This window comes from Archocentrus centrarchus, chromosome 10 (assembly GCF_007364275.1).
Source record: "Archocentrus centrarchus isolate MPI-CPG fArcCen1 chromosome 10, fArcCen1, whole genome shotgun sequence".
NCBI classification, from domain to species: Eukaryota; Metazoa; Chordata; class Actinopteri; order Cichliformes; family Cichlidae; genus Archocentrus; species Archocentrus centrarchus.
Genome location: NC_044355.1, coordinates 8988023 through 9011747, shown reverse-complemented (window position 1 = coordinate 9011747; position 23725 = coordinate 8988023). Strand labels below are relative to the sequence as shown.

General features: G+C 43.0%; 1 pseudogene; it reads right to left on the bottom strand.

The window, feature by feature from the left end:
* Nucleotides 1-23725, bottom strand: part of LOC115787150 (ecto-NOX disulfide-thiol exchanger 2-like) — a 196684-nt pseudogene that overhangs the window by 150877 nt on the left and 22082 nt on the right.

Here is a 23725-nt window from a genome sequence, read left to right as displayed (position 1 = left end):
CTGCCACTTGTAGCATTAAAATATTTCTATCAGTTAGCCTAATATTAGTTATGAGGAGGCATCCTCATTCAGCTGGTCCACTGTGTTCCCTTCAAGCCTTCACCAGAACACAGCCTTGGGCTAAAAAGCTGGGTCTGTTATGCTCCAAAATGCAGGCACCTCTCCAACAGCTAATTACTTTGTCTCAACCCCAAAGCTGCCTCTGATAAGAGGTATGAGCTGCTCAGGACTAAAGAAAAACTAAGTAGCATACTGGCACATTAAGTGAAGAGATAGGATAAAGTGAGTTGCATAGTGTTCCATCCAATTCACTTGGACTCTGGCTTATGATAATTAAGTATTTACATTTTTATTAATTTGAAATGAGTCATTTAGTCTATAACATTACATCACAATACTGTGAAAAACAATTATTTTTAAATTAATACTTAAAATGAGAAATAACACTTGAAACATAAAAATATAATCCACATCTTAAGAAATACATACGTACAAGTCATTCCAACTGTCTCTGCAAGTTAATCTATCAAACAAATCGTTCACACTCAACCCTGACATTTCTACTTATCTTAACATGGTCTATAAAAAGATGCATGCGTATGAACTTGACCAGAATCTGTAGGCAAGGAAATAGATTTTTGGTATTAAAGCTTTCATCTCTAGTCTGCTTGCAGTGTGGATCATATTGACCAATAACGTCAGAGCAAGCCCTGGCTTCATGCAAAACAGTACATGTTGAAAGCAAAAAAAAAGTATTTAGAAATACAACCTCAGAACCACCAATAGAATCTGTCACAATTATTAATTACAAAAGTATAAATAGCATACATAGTATACCTATAATTGCATGCTCTTGTCTGATTTTGTGTTGCAAATGATGGCCTTTTTTCCTCATTAAAAGCCTCACTCAGTTCGCTTTTTCCCCATGAATTTTCACCAGTACATGCTCATATTATTTGGGTTGTTTGCGCTCTTGGCTTAATCGCACTGAAAAAAACCTTTTTTAAAAATGTGCATTATTGTGTTATGTTGTTTATTAATAGTAATAAGGGGTCATTTTAGCCTGTTGCTAGGCAGTAGCTAGACAGATGACCAACTTTTGTGGATATTAAGGTATTACTGGAATAAAACTGAAAAGAAAGGATGCTTTCATGAGGTCTTTTAGGTCTATAAAGGATAAAGACAAGTCATTTTAGCACACTGCTGGAGGCTGCCAGGCAGCATGATGGCATCATAATATATCCTGTATAATTCAACTTTTGCTGATATAAATGAAATGTTATTGTTGTGAAATAAAAATGACAATGCTTTTCAAATGTGTCATAAATCCTAAAAACAGGTAATTTTAGCCCACTGCTAGGTGGTTGGTAGACAACGTGATGACAGGATAATATCTGATATAGATAAGAACCTTCAGGGGCCTAAGATGTAGCAGTGGGCCGAGTCTAGGAGGAGTTTGTGGACAAAGAAACAAGCAAACACACAGTCAGACAGAGATTTTCTTTTATCTTATAGTAAGATCCTAAAACAATTAGCTTTTTTTAAACAGTTACATAAAAACACAATGTTTCCAAAGTCATCATCAATCAAGCAACTTTATATGAGGATTTTCACTGCATTCAGTTAAACTGGCATAAGCATAATATACTCTTATTTGGTGACAATATATTTTTGCTGACAATTACATTCAGGGCCAACATAGTGCAAATGCCTACATTAGAGATTTATTTATATAACCAAGCAAGGTAAAAACACTGCTTCAGCTTTTTATTATTTCACTGACTATATCTTTCGTAGCTTTATGCAACTCTTCCATTTACCTGCTGTGAAATCCATCAATTGAATTCCAGTGCCAATTGAGATTGAAATGAAGCTGCAGTATATTTAATTGTATATTTAACTCCACAGCAATGCAACACTGCTGTGTTTTGTGCTAAAAAATTCTCTATAATCATGACTATTCTCCTCATTAACAGCTATTTTCATTTAGTTCACTGTCTGAAATGACTCCCAGGCATTTTACTTATTTATTTAATTTTTGTATCTATAAATGACAGAGAACTTGTGGAATACTTGTCAGAAAGCTAGTAGTATACACACTTTTCAGGGTACTCTGCACATATGAACACTCAAAATTCAGACACGTTTTGCTTCACCTATTATTTTTCAAGCCAGAATACGGTATATTACCGTGAAATGCAAGCTGACCTTGGACAATTCATTCAGGGATTTGGGTCGGTTATAAAAGTAGCAGCTAATGTAGCCTCCAGCTGCTAGCCTCAAGCAGAGAAATGAAGCAGGCTAGGAAGGTCTAGTACACACACACTTCTTTTTAACTCCACACCCAGAGATTTTTTCCCCCCTACTTTCAGCCTTTAGACCTAACCAACACTGCCTCAAGTGACATGACTTGAGGAAGCTCATCAGATTTTATGCAGCTCCCAATGGTGTCAAAGAAGGCACTCTTAGGTTTTTCACATGTGCGGTAATACCCCTGCTTGCAAGCTTTTTTGGTCTCTGACAGAATCAAATATTTTCAAACCTGCTTGAGTGGGAAAATCAAGACTGCAATCGTTCACATATTTTAAAGAGTTCAGGCAATAACATGGCTGCAATCAAAGCTGCAACACTAAATTAAAATAGATAAATAATTGTAACGGCTGGCAATACAGTCGACTATCAGTGTTTGCTGACATTAAAGAACAATGAACTCAAGTTACCTTTCTCCTTATAAACCAGTTACAGACAAAACCTTTTTATGGCCATTCTCTTTTTGCCTATTGCGGCTCAATTATAGTCAGTGAACACGTGTGTCTCCACAGGTTTGTGAGCTCAACTCTTTATTTCCACTGTTTTAATATGACATATCTGTTTCTGCTACCTTTGAAGCTGAAGTCTAAAATTCACTTGTGAAAGAATGCGCAGTAAACATAATCGCTTAGCTGATCACCTACAGCCATGCTCTCGCACTGATTGTTTTCTACCATGGCAGACTAAACAGAAAATACTCAGAACTATCTATTGTCACTCCTGATGCTCTTGTTCCTTATTCCCACCATGATGCCAGATCAAGGCAGTCTTGGCTGTCATCGGATAATTATAATTAAAAAAAAACATTAGATGCGTGTACATGATTCAAGCTCATAATGAGGCCAACTAAATTTTCCTGCTACCTGTTTGCTCAAACACTAAGCATACTGACACTCAAGACTGCTCATCTCCTTCTGGCCCAATTGACTGATGGATTTCCAAACTCTGCATCAGCCAAAGCTATTAAGTGGTCTGCTGGAGCGAAATGACTTTACTGTTCCCAGAGTGCAACATTACGCTCAGCAATTCCTGCCTGCTATTGTCTAGGGCCAATGTGACAGAGTTAATTTCTTGCCAGGCAAGCACAAATATTTATGCCGACATATACAATAAATAACAATAACAAAAAAAACCTGAATTATCCAAACGGCTCTATTTTCTCTTTTAGCTTTTAGCAAAGATTTTGGTCACATAAGATGAATCATGCCAAATTATTTCCCCTAAAGGAAAGTGAGTGAATAATTTGTCCGTTTTTCATAAGGCATTGACAACATAAAAGCCCCAAAATAATTTAAAAAACCATTACATTTGCCATTAGATTTGGAACACTGCAAAATGAAATTAAAAAAAAATCCAGTTCATTGTAAAGTATATATTTAATTGAAAATTGTGTAATTGATAAAGGATTAACTGATCTTTATCCCTCTGTTCCTACTTTTTTGAAGTGTTGCTGCCATCACATTAAGAAAGACCATATATTTTTCCAAAAGCAATATCATTTATGAACACTGTTAGCCTTGTGAGCTGAGAAGGACAGTTGCTGTGGTTTTGAAAGCAAAATGTTTTGACGTTGTTGCTTGATATGGAATTTTACAGCTCAACAGTTCAGGGTCTCCTTTTTAAAAAATAAAGTTAAATAAGTATGTGACAGGTCTGGACTAGACAGGTAAAGACTGAGAAAGTCACTTTAATATTAAAAAACACATCTATATGTGGACGTTGCTAAAAAGGTTAGACATTTTAAGATGATCTCTTACCAGAGTTAAAGTATTATTAGAAAATGGTTCACTAAAACCTACACATCTTTTACTGTGTAAATTTCATTATATGATGGATGTTTACATGCACAGAAATGCAAGTTATCCATGCCATGTACACTAATGCACCCCTATACCATCATGGATGCTGGCTTTTGAAATATGTGTGGCCAAAAACCCACACAGTCCAACTAATTTGTGAAAAAGATCAAATATTAAATTATCCAAAAAAAAAAAGTTTTCCAATTTAACTCAATCTATCATAAAAAGGTGGTCTTGAATAGTTTTTTCAATTTTTATTTGTATTGTGCATGGTTTTATCTTTGCATAGTAGAGTTTTAACTTCAAATTTGTGGATGCAGCGACACGCTGTGCACACTGACAATGGCTTTCAAAAACATTCCTGAGCCCATGCAGTGATTTCCACTACAGAATGGTGTCTGTTTTAAATGTAGTGCCGCCTAAGGGTCTGAAGATCACAGCCATTCAATATTGGTTTTCTGCCTTGTCTCTTGTGTAAAGTGATTTCTCCACATTTTCTGAATTTCTGAATATTATCTGCCGCAGATGATGAAATCTCTAAATTCCAAGCAATTTTACATTGAGAAATGTTCATCTTAAATTGCAGCCCATAACAGTGAATGGTGAGTTTGGTGAATCCCTCTCTAGCTTTTCTTCTGAAAAAATCACCCTATGTCCAAGCATGTTACTGTCCTTTAGCCAATTTACTTTATGTAACACCATGTCTTTTCTAACCCCTATCATAATTTTGTGCCGGTATGTCACCACAATTGATTTAAAACTAAACATTCAAGATACAAATTACTTTAATTCAGTGAGGTGAACAAAATATTAAATTAACCTTTGAGGAACTACATGCATTTTTATACAGCTCCCTATTTTCAGGGGCTCAAATGTAAGTGGGCAAAGAGTCAAAAGCTGTTCTACTCAAAGCTGTGTGCTACATCTTCATTGTTTTTTCAGAAAGCAGGCAGGTCAAAGCTCTGGAGTTTTTTTTTCGTAGGAGTAGCATTTGCATTTGGAAGCTGTCGCTGTGAACATGCAACATGTGGTCAAAGGAAAGTGAACCAGACCATCCTTAGGCTGCACGAACAAATCAAATCCAAAAAAAATGAATTGGGCAAATAAAGAGCTTGGTACATTCTGGAAAAAAAAAAAGCAAGCTCACAACTTCAGAAGGCCTGAACATGCATGGAAGGCAGCGGTGGATAATTGCAGGAACCTTTGTATGATAAAGAAAAACCCCTCAGAACATCCAGCAAAGTGGACAACACTCTGTACTATAAAGAAAAGACTTCAAAAGATAAAATGCAGAAGATTCACTGCAAGGTGATAATAAAAACCAGAGCAGTTATGTAACAGCAGTTTTTGGACAGATAAAACTAAGCTCAGCATGTACAACACTGGCAGAGAAACAAAAGTGTGAAAAAGGCACAGAACTGCTTATGGGCCAAACCATACAAGATCAGCTTTAAAACATGGTGGAGGCAGTGTGGCACATGGGCTAGCATGACTTCCACAGGCTCACTAATGGCTTTTTTTTTCCACTTGGCTTTTCTCACCTTTATTTCATAGAAGGGGAGACAGGAAAAGAGGGAGAAAGAGAGCAGGGAAGACGCACACCAAACGGCCTCAGGTCAGAATCTAGCCCAGGCCGCTGCATCTGGCCTTGTGGAATGTGGGTGCCCGCTCAACCACTGAGCTAAACCAATGCCCAGGGTCACTAATGCTTACTGATGACATGACAGAAGACAGATGCAGTTGGGTGAATTTAAAGTGTATAGTGATATACTGTTAAATGCAGCAAAGCTGACAAGATAAATAGACAATGGACAAAAAAGAACAAAAAGCATACTATGAAAAAAACCGTCTTTTTTTAAAGGTAAAGACAAGCTATATCCTTAACAGCGACATGAGTGACAAGACTAACCTTTGTAGACAGATTGTGGCACTTTGTGATTGCCTGTCATATGTAGCTAAACAAAGAGCTGATTTCCCAGTCCAGAGATGTGGCTTTAGTCAAACCCCAGGCAAGGTGCACTTCACATGCAGTAAAAATAAAGTAGACTAAGGATACTGCAAAATGGTTGTCTAAGGAGGTTTGGGCTTATTCAAGCTTCCTGCATGTGGAAAACTGAAATAATCTGTGCCCATATTTTGAAGTTAATTTCTGGTGTTCAGCATTTTGACAATAGAAATTGATCTCTTTTGTTAATAAGAGGCTACAATCTTTGCAAGTATACACTGAACGCTTAGGTCCTGTCAAAATATTGTTAGATATGACCCAGTGATATCATCACCAAAACAGTACTGCCTACAGGTGACGTGCTTCTTTCATTTATTTATTTTTTTAAATACAGAGAGCGAGGAATGGCCGTGCATCATTACTGAATCACACAATCTAGTTTAATCACTGTATTTATGTTCTCTCACTTACTGCAGCAGAGGGCAAAAGAGAACATGTATATGGCTGTTAGACATGGGTCACTGAAAAGAGTTAACTGAAGAGTTAATGGTTTCTTCCAATCCCTACCGTAAACCCGCCCAAAAAAGGTAAGTATTAAAACTAAATTCAGGTGACTAGTATTATGTGCAAAGAAAAAACTTTAAACAACATGAAATATACTTTTTTTCTTAAGCATAATCTTTGGCCATGCTACATATTCACATTCATGAGTCTATTCATCAGTTGTCAGTATAAAATAACAGAGTCACTAGGCTATTTACATAAATGGATAAGATAGCAAATATTAATCAGGGGCTTCACATATAGTCATTATGTGTAAGACCTTTTTGACCTTGGTGCCTGCCAGAGCAAGTCAATTCCAACACAGGATTAAATAAGAGTTTAAGTTCTGTCTTAAGTCTGTACTGTTGAAGTTTAACTCAACAGTACCCACAATGTAAATTTAGCTAAGACTGACAATGAGAAACTGTAGTTTTGTGTGACGAATACTTTGAGCTTTAACACTGAATACTAATTCAGAGACTTAAAGTATAACATCTAACTGGAGCAAACTGTCGAGGGTTATTAGTCATACATCTTATTTTCTTTTCTCCATTGTAGTGAGTGGGGTCTAGCTGCAGTGCTTCTTTGTCTGGGGGCCTTATCTGGCTGTGAAGCACCAAGCTCTGTGTTGCTGCCTCTATTGGCATGGCAGTGGAGGCGAGGCCTGCCATCCCAGATAAACCTCCCTCTGTTCTCCCAGCAGCCCAGCAGGCTTCATGTTTGCTGCAGGTGTCAGAGAAAATGTTCCCATAGCTATTAGACTTTAGTGCTGCTGGTGACATGTTGGCACTTCTGATGGGACTGAAAATGGGTGAAAATGGTGGCAGAGGAGATGGAAACAGGCCACACAGGGACAAGAAAGAATGAGGGGGGCAAAAGTTTGACTGGGATGGCTACCTATTAACATTTAGTTACAATGGGAAATAACTGATATTGGTATCAGAGTTGTATTGCACTTCATTAAAACATTTCACACTAGTGGTGATTTTTTCCTTCGCTCACGTATGGTACATACATGCATCGTTTATTTAACTTGTGATTCCTAATATATTCCTTATACCACTGTATACAGTCAGATGACAAAACCTTGATTATAAAGACTTAACAGCAGAAGGATATATACATTCATCATACAGTCATTGTATGATTCAAAGTAATCGCATTACAGGCAGTACATGTATTAGCAAGACATCATATGTTGCAACACCTACAAAACATTTTAAATTAAAAATAAAGTTTTACATAAAATTTAGCAGTATTTGCCATAGGGTTCATGCAGTCCTGACGGTCTTCAGCTTTACTGGAATGAACTGTTGTCTATGTTTGTGATATTTAAGGACTTTATTTCCAATTCTTTATGCCATATTCCAGTGGTGACTCAAACAAAATTCTTTATAATACATCATTAAAAAAATAAATAATTACTGTATGTGTGACGATGTTTGCGCAAAATGAGACTGCCCCACCCAATAAGGAGAAAATAGGGTACATACAGACATAATATACATATATATGCTATGATCATCATAGCAAAATAATAAAATAAACCAGTTTTAACTAAAACACCAAAGATGGAGTCAAAACTGGGAAAACTTGTCCAATGATTACTGTATACCATGAAGTAAAAAAAAAAGAAAAGAAAAACTGAGGCAGACAGATTGTACTAACCACATAGTAACGATGGTTGTTGTTGTTGCTGCTGCTCCAAAACTGTCACGAAGGGAAAACCTTGTTATGCTCAATATTCAGCAGCCATACTGCTTCCAGATGGCAGGCATTGGGTGCAAAGAAATATAATTGAATGCTCTCAAAGTCTTTCCTTGAACAATTTCCCAAAAGTACCAAAAGATTAGATACAGATAGACAGTACCTTCACAAACTAAGTGAAGCTACTTTTCAGTTTATTTGACATGAATGACGAGCAGTTTGCGCTGTGAAAAGGGGAATAAAAAAAAAATGGTCTTAGGACACACGAGCAGACCCTATGCATTTAGCTTTTACAGCCATAACTTAATAAAATAATACATTCTTTTTTTCACTGTAAAATTAAACATAAAATCAACAAACTCTCAAAACCTAGGTGAACACAAATGATATTATGACTTCCATTTAATGAAAAATAAGGTGTTTCTTAAGTATAGAAAACTTCACAAATATCCCTGAAGCCACCTTTGCATCCGTATACAAGAACCAGCCCATCTCTGGGGAATATGGTCAGTGCTAATGTGGGGACAAACAACTGCCATGCAACCTTGCTAGGCAGAGAGCAAGTCTCTGAACTGGCAGATTAGACCACCTGGTCCTGCCAGACTGTCAGCCTATTTATACTCAGGAAAATAATTTACACCAGGACTGCCCAGAAGCACAGAGACGGAGACCAACGGGAGGCAGCTCTGTGTGACAATTCCATCGTAAAAAGGGAAAGAAGGGAAAAAAAGAGTCACTATGTCCTGCTGCTTTCTTATTCCCTATAAAACTTTCCCTGGAGTGAGCAACTGACAATATCCCAGCGAACAGCACAGACTTCTTCAGCCGACAGAGAAACTTCTCAATATGTGAGAATTAAACAAAAGAATTGCTGTGTTAACATGACCCGGATGACCTGTTATGTAAGGAAATCAGTGATGTAATTTTTTTTTAACGGTTGTAATGATTTGTAAGTGGATTTGATTAAACATGTCACTTAAGAGAGATACTGTATTTCATGATGTTTGACTGGTACTGCAAAACAAACAAGCATTCTTTCAGTGACAGTAATGTGGCCTAAATACAACAGAAGCTGTATAGAACTGCAATAAAGCCTCTGAGCTAATGTCAAGGTTTGATTTTTCAAACGGTAAAAACTGGTGTCAGTTATCAGAAAAACACACACACACAAGAAGAAAAAAAAATCTACAAAGGATAAGCAACAGCCTCTGGTTTAAAGTGTGGGCATGAAAATACTTTATGCAAAATCTGCTCTCCAAACTCTGACAAATTCTGAAAGCAGTAAGGTTTTGCAGTAAACCACACTGCAATTAAACCAGGCAACGAGTCGCTTGAAAGCAAAACTTCCAAAGAGCTCTATTTTTTGCTCCTGCCGCGACTGACATTTTCCCATTAGTGGCACGGACACATAATTTGGTGGCACCAATATTTCATTTCAGAGAGCATTTCACGCAGTAATGAACATGTCACAAAGTGAAATTAATGTGTCACTGTGTTTAACAGATCCAATAAAAGTAAAGAATTTGAATCACTCAGAAATTACATATCAGACCCATTATCACAGTTCATACAAGCCCAGTGACAATTTATTCTACTGGTACTCAACTTAAATGTTCATGTCATGAACTTTGCAGTCTCACTTCAAGCAGTAACCCACATTTTATTCTGAGCCACATTATTCTACTAAGACTGACAGGCATGAGAGTGACATTGTGATTAGAGAAGAAAAGTCCTATTAGTAGATTATCAGCGGAAGTAAACAAGTAGGAAATCTTCTGTTGCTCTGTCAGCTGACAAAAAAAAAAACTTGAATGGGGGAAAAACTGCAGGACAAATGTCTCTTTTAAGTTGCAGATTCTAAATCTACATGGTATACGCAACATTTTCAAACCAAATTTAGTTTTTAATTGTGCAAGACACATCTGGTCTCTCAGGGGTTTGATACAATTAAAAAAAAAAAAAAAGAAAACAAATTGGAACCTGTGTTGCCAAAAGCTGCAAATTGTCTCTATTTTTACAGCATATACTATACACAATATACACATTATAGACTATCAGGTCAAAAAATACAGAGGTTGCTTTTGGTTGGAAACACCTCCATTTTGTAAAGCAAAAAAAATAACAGTTGGCACAATGCATCTCTCGCTTTGTGACATGAAGATGTAAACAAGTAAGGCTGTACAGTAAGAAAAAGAAGCTGTACTAACCAGTGTGGCTCTGCAGCACTTTGATGTGGAAAACAAACAGCTGTATGTAGGCTGTGTAAGAATAAAGTGACATAACCAACCATTTTAGCACATATGTCTGGACATTTGCATGTTGCTCTTAGTAACGCTAACGCCAACTCCAGCTCTACAGCTGGGTTCAAATAGAGAGCAATTCACAGCAACATGGTGATCAGAGACCGTAGAAAGTCAATGACATCCTGTGACTTCAAGCGACTACAGGTGGAAAAAAAAATGCTGGTGATGCAAATCAGCAAGGCCCAAGATCAACTTCAAGGCAATCGACTGAAACAACTACCAATGAGAGTACAGGATACCAGTCACAGACAACCAAAGCCTGGAATATCGCTAGCGACTAACCGTTAGCTTCAAAGCAATGTGAGACAAGTGACTCTCTCCCTGTGTGGGAGAGAGTCACTCAGATTTAATTCAGGACAACATACATAGCACTAACCCCTGAGCCACCATACTGCTTGTTCAACTTCATGGAGATTTACTCAGACTCGCAGGAGTGACAACCCAAAGACAACTAATCACACTTTTTTTTTGATTGGCTCAAAAAAAAAAAAAAAGTACAGTTATTAGCAGCAAAGCTTTTACATTCAACTAAAACAAAAAAAAAAACAAAAAAACTCAGACAAATGTGTCATATCACTGTGTCACTCCCCATTCAAAATGACAGAATTTGACAAGGTTTGTGCAATCACTGCAGGCAATGTCCATTTTATACTCAACCACGCATACCTTTGCAAAATTTTCCCTGGCTCAAAATGGGCCTATTGGACCAAACTACTCCTACAACTGTTCAGGACAAAGTGTTTGATGTTTGTGTAAACCTGTTCACAAACATTCAGAGACATATTTGTGAGAAATTTATTGTGACTGAAAGTCAGCCAGTCCTAGTACTCCTTCTCCAATCACTGTCAAGAGAGCAGCTCCGCAAACTTTTGATGAGACATGAAATATGAAAATCACAGATACTGCTTGTGCATTAATATGTGTTGGTGTGGCAGAGAGTGCTGAAGTGTGTGTAGGTGCTTCAACAGCCGTTTCAGCCTACTAGAATTTCAACCCCCAGCCTTCTTTGTGAAAATATAAAAGGCTGGAGGCAGAGATGAGTTCAAGATATTGTAATTAGTTACCACCATCACAAAACTGCTGCTGTAGAAAATGTGAGAGAAAAGGATATTAGTGAGTTTCATAATGTGGTCACTGAAACAAATGTCAATTGTATTATTTATTTATTTATTTATTTTTGACTGTATTAGTTTGCCCACTTATACAGTATTTCATAATTTGCAGTTCCAGCATAACAAAATATAGGTTGGCACAAGGTAGACAGCAGCTCCTAATGGTGACAACACACAAGTTTCAGCAAGTAGGTTCACATTTACCGATGTTGAGAGGCTGCAGATTTCATTAGCATGAACAAATGTTCTTGAATGACTGTCAAAAAAAATTATTCTCTTAATATTGTTTTGAAAGAATTTTGAGTATTGTAGCTGTATTGTACCTGTTCTTTTCTCTGTGGGTACAGAGGTGAAAGAAGGCTTAATACTGGGCCTGGTGGAGCGAAGTGGAGCTAATTGGTCTGCGCGCGTGAGTGTGTGTGTGTGTGTGTGTGTGGTGTTTGTATCAGAGGAAAGTCAATGAGACAAACCGAGGGAGATGGAATGAAATAAAGGTGAGAGTTAATATTAGCCTGCTGCTGTGACTGGCATGTTGGTTTGGGCGAGAAGATAATATGACTGCAATCCTGGAAAACCATTCATTTTATTTCTTGATCACCAAGGACAGTTTTCTCTGACCAGTCAACTAGAAATACTCAAAACCTAAAAAAAATAATAAAATCTAATGGATGAAGCAAATCACTGCCTGTCATACAAATAGTGTGTGTGTATTTAAGATCAACATTGTTAATAACCAATGCTAATACCAGTACCACATGCCTGTGAAAAATGTGGTTATGTATTTCTCTGGTCATGTGTTTTGATGTCAGTTCACTTTTACAAAGCTGAGATACGACTGCTCATTTTGTTAATCAATGTTCTGTGGCACTGTGCTGCTTCGCAGAGCTATCACTCCTCAGCTTACTTGTTTAGAGCTTCCCATCACAGAGATAGGAGCAAGATATCTGTTGGGGCTGCCGCAGTGGTGGGTGGCGTTGTTACTTCTTAGAACTAACAAGTAATTGCTGTACATTAAAAACAATAACAACAATAAAAAAACTAATAGTTGCCTATGCTACAATACAGTTTGGTCTGCTTGTTGGAATAAAATAAACAATAATACATTATATACACTGACTAGCCACTTCATTACTTAAGTTTTTTTTCTAATTTCAGGTGCTGGAAACATTCCTGAGATTTTGGTCCATATTGACATGACACCATCACACAGTTGCTGCAGATTTCTTGCCTACATATCCATGATGCAAATCTCCCATTCCACCACATCCCAAAGGTGCTCTATTGAATTGACATCTGTGGCGGCCATTTGAGTACAGTGAATTCACTGTCACTCATTGTTGAACTCATTGTTCAAGAAACCAGTTTGAGATGATTTGAGCTATCTGACATGGTGTGCTATCCTGTTGGAAGCAGCCATCTGAAGATGGGTACACTGTGGTGATAAAGGGATGGACATGGTCAGAAACATTACTCAGTAGGTAATAAGGGGCCCAATGTGTGACAAGAAAATATCCACTACATCATTATACTACCACCACCAGCAGAATTATTGATATAGGACAGGATGGTTTCTTATTATTTGAGACAAATTTTGACCTGACTATCTGAATATTGGAGCAGAAATAAAGACTTGTCAGATCAGGCAACGTTTTTCTAGTCTTCTGCTTTCCTCCTGTTGCCCAAATTTGGTGAGCCAGTGTAAACTGCAGTTTCAGTTTCCTGCTCTTAGTAGACTGAAGTGTCACCCAGGGTCGTCTTCTGCTGCTGTAGCCCATCTGCTTCAAAGTTCAACATGCTCTTCTGCATACCTTGGTTGTAATGAGTGGTTATTTGAGTTACTGTTGCCTTCCTATCAGTTCAAAGCCATCTGCCCATTCCCCCTAATCTCTGGCATCAATAAGGCATTTTTGCACAGAGAACTACCACTAACTGAATATTTTCTGGGGTTTTTTGGACCCTTCTCTGTAAACCGTAGAGATGGTTGTGTGGTGAAATACCAGATCAGCAGTTTCTTAAATACACAGTCCAGCCTGTCTGGCACCAACAAACATCAAAGTCATTTAAATCACCTTCCATCTCTCTACACGCCTAAATACATTGAGTTGTTGCATTGAACAGTTAAGAAGACGTTGAACAGGTATACCCGATGAAGTGGCAAGTAAGTGTATATCATAATACTTAAGTTTTGTGGATATATGCTAGATGTGAAATTAAAAGAAAACACTTTTATAAAATGTTATTGGTGCATAAATGCTAAAAATGGGTAATTTTAAGCCCATTTGGTAGGTGACTGCTCATAATAACAACAACTCATAATATCTGATATAGATAAGAACCTTCGGGGGCCTAAGATGTACGTACTGAACTCCTGATTGTGTGAGGAGAAATTTGTGGACTGACTGAGATTTGGTGTATTTTAGTAAGATATGATTAATTTGTTTAACTGTCTATATTTCTGGTGCAGATGAGCAAGTTGCAGCAATGTTTAAAACTCATTGGACTAGTAGCACACATCCCTTGTTATCAAGCTGCAAATTGGGACCAGTTACACGTAACTGGTACTGTGTGATGTAAAACAGAATTGAGATTTCTGAGCAATACCAAACAGCTTTATTTATTTATTTAGGTTTGTCTGTTTGTTTGTTTTTTGCATTAAAGATAAAACTTCAACAAGGTAAATTAAATGCATGCTGAAATGAACAACTTTGGTAGTGAAATCATTAATGGATGGATGGATGTTCTCCTCCACTGTCACAGACAACAGCATAAAAAGATCAAAGGGGACTTGTTTGTCCCTTTTGTTTAAAAGGAGGTCTTATTTTGTCACATATTTATGGATTGACATAGCAGTAATCCTCAACTATTACTCCTCCTACGCACCTTTCACCCTCTTACACTTGAATGTTAAATTGTAGATATCACAGAGCAGACAGGAAAGGTAAAACAGCAGTAGAAAAATGCACAAAGCACTTGATAGAAAATGGTTCATCAGTATGTTACATTACAAAGTTCCAGTGATTTGGCCTGGTCTATAAAATTTCTGCACCAGTAACTGAATAGCAGGTAATATCCTCTCCATTTCAGACTGACAGCAGCATCTGGGCTGCTCTCTATGTCAAATAGCTGCTTTGAGTAATCACCGGTAAGAGCCTGACGAACATTCCTCGGCAAGCATCTCTGGTACTGTGTATATGGTCATGTCGCTGTGTAGCACTGAGCAGGCTGATCTCAGCAAAATTTGGGGACAACAGTGTCAGTATTTTGGATATGATTTAGATGAAAAAGAATAGAAAAAGCTCTTATCGCATCTCACAGCTGGCTCAAGTGGGAGTTTTTAAGAGACAAGATGACCAGAAATCCAAAAATATCTTGCAGTGACAAAATGATTCTTGCTATGATGCAAAACTAGCAACTGGCAGCATGAAGAAAGTGCCTGCTCTCATCCAATCTTTCACCTTGAAAGTTTTTCCCGAAGGCCACTGTGACGGACATTCCTCTGTGCCCAGTTAAAAACAGGCGCTTTGACCCATTTGCTTCCACACTGGGTATTAAAGTAGGACACTACAGTGCCTACTGAGTATCACATGGAAATTTAGTATGTGTAAAATTAAAATGAGGGCTTACACAACATCTAGCTAATAATGGAGTTCAGGATCCAAATATCTTTCTTGGGGGAATAAATAATTCTGCACTTGTGGCAGCTCTGTGGGAGATAATGGCAATATTTGGCTTGGCTGAAAACCTCTAAAAACCCTTACTTCTCTCTAGACTCAGAAGGCATTACTGACCCACAGAGCCAGAGAGAGGGGTACTGGACCTTATTCTGTTTGGTGACTTACTCAGTCTATAGGGAAATATCACAAAACAACACCAATTTAAAGTGAAGCACTGCGACTGAGCATGTCGTGAGGTGTGTCAGGTAGTACTTGCTGTGGTTATGGACACTAACAAATTTAGCTCTTTTTGAAGATGCATTATTTAATTATAACATGCTATAAGCACCCAACACACACACTACGACAAAATGAAATTGTGACTCCTCCTTTTAGAGCCTAATTTTGGCAAGTTCCCACTCAACATGATTATGAATGGCAGTAACAGCTCATGTTAATGACTCACACTTAAAACAGGTAGCAACAAGCATTGTTGAATCCTCAGCAAATGAGTTTGACTGTGTGTGCTGGATGAGAACTGGAACTGGAGAATTGGCACTCGATACATGATCATTAATTGTACAGTAGTGCTGCAAGCTTAAATTTCCTTCAAATCTCTGGTGAGTTTTGTGATTTAATTGTCAGAGACAAGAATTTCTGAACTTTACAGGCAATATTTGTATAACATATCTAATATATTAGATAATAGATAGATAAAGTGTCATGGCCGGGGAGGAAATGGACGAGGAATGGCTGACACGAAGGACTCCAGAAGTCAGCGTAACATAAAAGGGATTTATTTCAACGGGGAAAAAACAAATACAAAAACCGTGGAAGGGAGACGATGGGCAGACACAGGGAACACAGGAACACAAGAACACAGGAATACAGGAACACACGGACACACAACGTCAACGACGCAACAGAGAACAAAACAAAACTGAGGGCTTAAGTACACACTGGGTAATCAGGGCAAGAGGAAACAGCAGGGAACAACAGGTGAGGCAAATGAAACTAATTACACAGGGGAAGCAAAGCTGAACACAAAGCACAGGAAAACCAGACTGTCAAAATAAACAGGAAGTGACAAACCAAGGAACATACTGACTAAACACGGGGAACAGGCACAGACTCAGGACAGAGACGCAGACATATCACAACACTAGGAAATAAACTAACACAAAACGCTGGGCCAACGGCCCAGGACATGACAGTACCCCCCCCTCAAAGGCCGGCTCCCGACGGCCAAAACCAGAAAACAAAACCAGACAAGGGCGGGAGGCGGGGGACCAGGAGGGAGGGCCCGAAACAAAAACAAAGACAGGGAGCAAAACAGAAATCACAGGGCGTGAACAAAACAAATCAAACCCGTACCGGAAGAAAACAAAAACACAGGACCAGAACAAAAGGCGACGGCACAAGGCCGGAGACAGTCCAAAACAGGGGGTCGAAACAAGGAACAGTCCAGGAGCTATGACAAAACAAAAAACAGCAGGGGAAAAAACAGTCCACAGTTCAGGGGAGTCAGTGGGAAATCCAAAAACAAAAAACACACAGTTCAGGAGGCCGCAGAGGCCAAGGGGCCACAAAGCAAAATCCCAACGAGGGAGGCCGACCGCGCTCCCAGCGGCGGCGGCGACGAGGACGAGAAGGAATCACTGGAGGCCGACCGCGCTCCCAGCGGCGGCGGCGACGACGAGGGGGAGTCACTGGAGGCCGACCGCGCTCCCAGCGGCGGCGGCGACGACGAGGGGGAGTCACTGGAGGCCGCCCGCGCTCCCAGCGGCGGCGGCGACGACGAGGGGGAGGCACTGGAGGCCGACCGCGCTCCCAGCGGCGGCGGCGACGACGAGGGGGAGTCACTGGAGGCCGACCGCGCTCCCAGCGGCGGCGGCGACGACGAGGGGGAGTCACTGGAGGCCGACCGCGCTCCCAGCGGCGGCGGCGACGACGAGGGGGAGTCACTGGAGGCCGACCGCGCTCCCAGCGGCGGCGGCGACGACGAGGAGGAGTCACTGGAGGCCGACCGCGCACCCAGCGGCGGCGGCGACGACGAGGAGGAGTCACTGGAGGCCGACCACGCTCCCAGCGGCGGCGGCGACGGGGAGCAGGCACCGGAGGCTGACCGTGCTTCCAGCGGCGGCGGCGGAGACGCGGAGAAAACACTGGAGGCCGACCGCGCGGCATGCGGCGGCGACGAGGAGGGGTCACTGGAGGCCGACCGCGGGGCGTGCGGCGGCGGCGACGGGGAGCAGACACTGGAGGCCGACCGCGGGGCATGCGGCGGCGGAGAAGGGCGACCCCGGGCTCTGGTGGGGAACCCTCGGGTGACGTGGAGCGCTCGGACTGAGCAGAGACCCCCACCGGCTCGGACTGAGCGGGACCCCCTGGCTCGGAGCGCTCGGACTGAGCGGAGACCCCCATCGGCTCGGACTGAGCGGAGACCCCCATCGGCTCGGACTGAGCGGGACCCCCTGGCGCGGAGCGCTCGGACTGAGCGGAGACCCCCATCGGCTCGGACGGAGCGGGACCCTCTGGCGCGGAGCGCTCGGACTGAGCGGAGACCCCCATCGGCTCGGACTGAGCGGGACCCTCTGGCGCGGAGCGCTCGGACTGAGCGGGACCCTCTGGCGCGGAGCGCTCGGACTGAGCGGGACCCCCTGGCTCGGACTGAGCGGAGACCCCCATCGGCTCGGACTGAGCGGAGACCCCCATCGGCTCGGACTGAGCGGAGACCCCTATCGGCTCGGACTGAGCGGGACCCTCTGGCGCGGAGCGCTCGGACTGAGCGGAGACCCCCATCGGCTCGGACTGAGCGGGACCCCCTGGCTCGGACTGAGCGGAGACCCCCATCGGCTCGGACTGAGCGGGACCCCCTGGCTCGGACTGAGCGGAGACCCCCATCGGCTCGGACTGAGCGGGGCCCTCTGGCGCGGAGCGCTCGGACTGAGCGGAGACCCCCATCGGCTCGGAATGAGCGGAGACCCCCATCGGCTTGGAGTGAGCTGAGCCCACGGGCTGAACGGGGCCTACATAGTGAGGCACCGGATGCGTAGGCTGGGACCGCGGAACAGGGCACACTGCTGCTTTATTGAGCAGCAGGGGCTGCTCGGGGAATAGCCGAGGTGCAGGGGACTGCGTGGAAGCAGGCCGGGAGACGACTGGCTGCGTGGAAGCAGGCCGGGAGACGACTGGCTGCGTGGAAGCAGGCCGGGAGACGACTGGCTGCGTGGAAGCAGGCCGGGAGACGACTGGCTGCGTGGAAGCAGGCCGGGAGACGACTGGCTGCGTGGAAGCAGGCCGGGAGACGACTGGCTGCGTGGAAGCAGGCCGGGAGACGACTGGCTGCGTGGAAGCAGGCTGAGAGCTAGCTGACACTGGGGCCTGAGAGGGAGCTACTGGAACTGACTGAGAGCGGAGTGGACAGGGAGCGACAGGGGCTGGGGCTGACTGAGTGCTAGGGGGAGCGACAGGAGCTGGGGCTGACTGAGTGCTAGGGGGAGCGACAGGGGCTGGAGCAGACTGAGTGCGAGGGAGAGCGACAGGGGCTGGAGCAGACTGAGTGCGAGGGAGAGCGACAGGGGCTGGAGCAGACTGAGTGCGAGGGAGAGCGACAGGGGCTGGAGCAGACTGAGTGCGAGGGAGAGCGACAGGGGCTGGAGCAGACTGAGTGCGAGGGAGAGCGACAGGGGCTGGAGCAGACTGAGTGCGAGGGAGAGCGACAGGGGCTGGAGCAGACTGAGTGCGAGGGAGAGCTACAGGGGCTGGAGCAGACTGAGTGCGAGGGAGAGCTACAGGGGCTGGAGCAGACTGAGTGCGAGGGAGAGCTACAGGCGCAGGAGCAGACTGAGTGCGAGGGAGAGCTACAGGGGCTGGAGCAGACTGAGTGCGAGGGAGAGCTACAGGGGCTGGAGCAGACTGAGTGCGAGGGAGAGCTACAGGGGCTGGAGCAGACTGAGTGCGAGGGAGAGCTACAGGGGCTGGAGCAGACTGAGTGCGAGACAGCGCTGCTGGCTGCGTGGGAGCAGCCTGAGGGCTAGGGAGATCTGGCTGCGTGGAAACAGAGAGGTGAGAGCTAGCTGACACTGGGGCCTGAGAGGGAGCTGACTGAGAGGGCACTAAAACAGCTGACACGGGGAACCGAGGGAGAGCGACTGGAGCTAGAGCTGACTGAAGGCGAGAGAGAGCGACTGGAGCTAGAGCTGACTGAAGGCGAGAGAGAGCGACTGGAGCTAGAGCTGACTGAGACCCTGCTGCTGCAGCTAACACAGAAGACCGATGCAAAGGCTTGGACCTGGCTGCCCCCACCCGCGGAACAGGTACGGGTGCAGAGGTCAGCCCGTCCGTGGCTGCCCCCACCCGCGGAACAGGTACGGGTGCAGAGGTCAGCCCGTCCGTGGCTGCCCCCACCCGCGGAACAGGTACGGGTGCAGGGGAAGCTGGAGCTAAGGGAGCTGGAGCAGGGTGAGCAGAGGGAGCTGGAGCTAACTGAGGGGTCTGGGACTGCGACTGAGGGGGAGCTGGAGCTACAGCTGACTGGGAACACTGCGACTGAGGGGGAGCTGGAGCTACAGCTGACTGGGAACACTGCGACTGAGGGGGAGCTGGAGCTACAGCTGACTGGGAACACTGCGACTGAGGGGGAGCTGGAGCTACAGCTGACTGGGAACACTGCGACTGAGGGGGAGCTGGAGCTACAGCTGACTGGGAACACTGGGAAAAAGCTAAGGGAACTGACAGGAGTGGCTGAGAGGCTGCAGCAGTGGTCTGTGGTGCTGGCTGTAGGTGAAGGGTGGTGATTACAAAGTCTTTCACTAACCCGTGCAAGGAGTCCAACAGCCAAGGGAAACTGGCAATCAGGTCTTGAAGCCTGGTGGTGATGGCTTCCTGTTCCTCCTTACACGGGTCAGATAACAAGTCCAAGCATAATCGGTCCACTCTTCGGATCAAAATTTTCCTGCTCTCCTCTGAGAGGGAGGAAGCAGCAGAGTACATGACGGGCTGAAGTTGCTCTTTCTGCTCCCGCGGCGATTCTCTCTGATGCTGCCGGGAGCTTGGTCTTCCTCCGTCAGCAGCAGGCAGTGGTGACGCGGAAGTGGTGGGAGGCCAAGGACCCCTGTGACCCAGGAATCGGAAAAATGACTCCTCTGGAGTCATTCCGGGCGCCGGCTCCAGGAAAACGTCTCTCCGCTTCCTCCGGTATCTCGTCCTCCGTGGCTGCGGCGACTGCTGAGAAAAGGAGGGACCAGCAAGCGGAGTGACAGGTGAGGGAGCGGCCGGCGCCAAAAACAGTCCGCCCACGCGGCAGACCTGCGGTTTAGGCGGGGGCGGTGAGCGGCGTCGCCGGGGACCGTTCAAAAAAGCTGGTCCCCCCAGCGCCAGGCGAGTGCCGTTGTAGCAGCCGGAGCTTGCAGGGTCTTTAGTATGGTTGCGTCGTTCTGTCATGGCCGGGGAGGAAATGGACGAGGAATGGCTGACACGAAGGACTCCAGAAGTCAGCGTAACATAAAAGGGATTTATTTCAACGGGGAAAAAACAAATACAAAAACCGTGGAAGGGAGACGATGGGCAGACACAGGGAACACAGGAACACAAGAACACAGGAATACAGGAACACACGGACACACAACGTCAACGACGCAACAGAGAACAAAACAAAACTGAGGGCTTAAGTACACACTGGGTAATCAGGGCAAGAGGAAACAGCAGGGAACAACAGGTGAGGCAAATGAAACTAATTACACAGGGGAAGCAAAGCTGAACACAAAGCACAGGAAAACCAGACTGTCAAAATAAACAGGAAGTGACAAACCAAGGAACATACTGACTAAACACGGGGAACAGGCACAGACTCAGGACAGAGACGCAGACATATCACAACACTAGGAAATAAACTAACACAAAACGCTGGGCCAACGGCCCAGGACATGACATAAAGTCTGTAACCAGTTTAATTTTTAGGACATGAATACAACAGAACCAAAGACAATAGTAAGTTTAACTGGAGCCCATGCTTCCAGGTTTATGCAGCCCATAAGCACAGACGGCACAATTCCAATTAATGCCTTAGAACTGCAATGCAAACTACATAGACTGGTGTATTTCAAACTGCACTGATGACTGCACAAGCAAGCAGAATATAATCAAGGTTAGATAATTATTCCATGGCCAGAAAAACACACTGCAGTATATTCAAATGACCGAGGCTCTAATTGCATGTGCCCAAATGCACGCATAGAATCTAGTTCAGGAAAATTGTTTTACATTCAGCCCACATCTCCAGTAGTTAGGAGTTCTTAGGCAACAGGCAATTAGAGGAGATACCACTACGCTTATCTGCTGCTAAATCTGAAGGCAGATTCCAGTAGTAATAGCCTGTGAGACAAGCAGCACCTGAGCCTCTGAGACAGCACTGAACAGTGTATATCCTTCAAGCAAAATAATGTCAATGCCTTTTTAGCCCCAACCCCTCATTACAACTAACAATGAACTGCTTCATATCTACTACAAAACATAAAGGCATCAAACCATAAGAACATGACAGGTGTTTGTGTAGGCAGACTTTACAGATGACATGTTTTTGAGACTAACCCACGATAAAGTAACAAAACTCAAATAACAGCAGGATGATATTGTGAGAATTTAACACACGGACACAACTGGTTGTTCCATCCATCCACAACTGGCTTCATGAAGCCAGCTGTAAATTGTTCACACCTGATCAGGTGTGAACAATTTATAGAAAAATTAGAGAAAGATCAGATGAGAGGTTTCAGAGTTTGTTTGTTTTTTTGTCCAACTGGCAAACTCTTACATTTTTATTGAATTAAATATTTCTGAATTGATTGATTTACAGGACCATCTATAGGGATGTCCTGATAAAAATAAAAGGCACATTCAGAAGTATTTTGAAAATCTCTTACTTGCCCTGCTTTTTGAACAGACTTCTATGTTATCACATGTATTAAGGAACACTGACTACATGATTTCTCTCATGAAGTCTATTTTTTCCATCTGGTACTAAGAGAATCCTGATTTCCATAGACTGCTGTGTAAATCATACACATCTCCTGTTGTTGTCAATGTGTTATCATTTTTTTTTTAAAAATGGTACTTACAATGTCTGATTACACTCCCTGTGTTGCTGCAAAGTTTTGGTATGCAGACACAAACCACACATTACATTTAAAACACCATTAATAATGTGGTTTATTTCAAAAGTGGAGATGATAAATTAAAAAGTTAAAAATAGGGAAATGGTTTGAATGGTGTAAATTTTGCATGTCATGGACATAATACCTGTATGCTGCAGCCATAGAACATCTCTCAAGCACCAGGCCACTTTAACCGGGCCATTAGGACACCGGAGCAGTTTGGATTCATCTTGTAGTCTGCAAATAATAGAAAAGAACAATATTAGTCCTACACTGCTAAAACGTGTATAGTTATCTTAATACATGGTTCTAAATAATTTTTATAGCTAAGAAACTAAAACAGAAACCAAAAAGTTCATTCTGATTTAGAGCCTTTTACTTTTAGATTCTAACCTGCTGCCTAAGGCACCTTTCACTCTAACGGTGCAGTAAAAGCTCAAGCTCATTTCACTGAGCCACTAGGCCAAAACACACCGTGCAATGTGAAGTCATCTACTTTCCCAGACTGCAGTGTGAGGCCATCAGGGAAAACAATGGCAAATCAAACGTGCACAAACACGCATCACGTAGAATACGCTGAAGCATGTATCTCAAAGCATTGTACTAATTTGCTGTCTACCTGGCAAGAATCAGCAAAGAAGGGGAAGATATTTCTACTGTGATCAACTTTCCAGAGTTGTACAATCAGACCTCAAAGGAGTACGAGGACATTAGCCACTGTCTTCACATTTTAAGCCTTCATCCTGGGCTTGTTTATTTGTATTTCATACTCTTTACCTACACATTGTGGCAAAATACCTGTACTTACACAACCCCTTGCATTGCTTTTCCATTGCGATGTTGTCAGTGTCAAGGTCTCCTGTGCAGCACTAAACACTAAATGATTAGCAGACAATGTTGCTATAATCCCTGAGCATTTGACTGAGAAAAAAAAACAAAACAAAACAAAATACCCCTGAGCTCACAACACACAGTGCTGTCAGAAAGTATTTGGCCTCTTCCTGATTTATATCTTGGCAAATTTGTCACTTACATGTTTCAGATCATCAAGCAAATTTTAATATTAGACAAAGATAACCCAAGTAAATACAAAATGCAGTTTTTAAATGATGACTTCATTTATTAAGGGAAAAAAAAGCTACCCAAACCTACGCGGCCCTGTGTGAAAAAGTAACTGCCCCGTAAACCTAATAACTGGT